Below are 1095 nucleotides of genomic sequence, written 5' to 3'. Positions count from 1 at the left end.
TCAAGTCTCACACATGGTTATGCAGAGTTGTGTTGTGTGTGTCATGTAATTAAGGTCCTTTTTGGTAATTTTGCCTCACCAACTTTCCTTCTTAGCTCGCCTTTCATCAAAGGAAGCCTCAATCAACCTTGTTATATATAGAGAGAAATTTCTTTATTCTTTCAAATTTGTCAAGACAAAAAAAATATCACTTTCCTTATAAGAAGAGATTTGCATTATTGCACCATTCTCACTACTAAACGTTGACATAAATTAAATTTTTTTAAGGAAAAAAAAAAGGAGGATATAATTAAATGTGATGATGTATTGAGGAAGTAGTAGTAATTGCAATGGATAGGGAGGAGAAGAAAATAAGGAGAAGAAAATAAGGAACCAAAGTAAGAAGAGAGAGAAATAGGACTAATTATAGCAAAAGACAAATTGCACCCCCACTAAAAAAATGTTACCTCTACTATAAATGTTTACTTAAACCAAAATGATAATAACAACAATAATAATAATAGTGTCTTCTTCTGGGTTTTATTTTGGTTCAATGCCCTCCAATTTATTAAAGGTTGAAGATTGAAGACCCCAATTGAAAAATATAAGGAGGAGGAGGGTAATAAAGAGTGTGTGTAAGTGTGTAACGTTTTGAAGTTGTTGTATGTTTTATTTTTTGGATGAAAAAAAGAGAGAGAATGAAGGGGTAAGTTAATTGTTTTATTAATTGTAGGCACAAAAGAAACGTTTTTTGGGGACTTTTTTTTTCTAGAGAGTGATTGTGAGAAAGAAGAAGAAGAAGAAGGAGAAGAAAGGTAGTAGTGAAGCTATGCGGTGGAGAGAGATAGAGAGAGAGAACGCTTCGCCGCGTGTGAAGTGAGGTTTTAACTTTTAAGTGTTGTGTTGTAGTGAGTGTGGGTACCTGCTTTGTTTTGTTGTGTTTGGGGATGATGGTCCTTATCCCTACTCCCTACTTTATTTTGTTCTTTTCTTCTTCTAATTTTTGAATCATATATTTTCTCTTTTCATTTTTTCCATTTTAAATGATAAACAAGTGATTTTCTTTTTTATTGAGAAAATATATTTTTTTGTGTCTAATATTTGCAATTTTTTTTT

Source organism: Arachis ipaensis, chromosome B05 (genome assembly GCF_000816755.2).
Source record: "Arachis ipaensis cultivar K30076 chromosome B05, Araip1.1, whole genome shotgun sequence".
Lineage (NCBI taxonomy): Eukaryota > Viridiplantae > Streptophyta > Magnoliopsida > Fabales > Fabaceae > Arachis > Arachis ipaensis.
The sequence above is the reverse complement of the archived record's forward strand: the minus strand, read 5'-3'. Positions refer to the sequence as shown.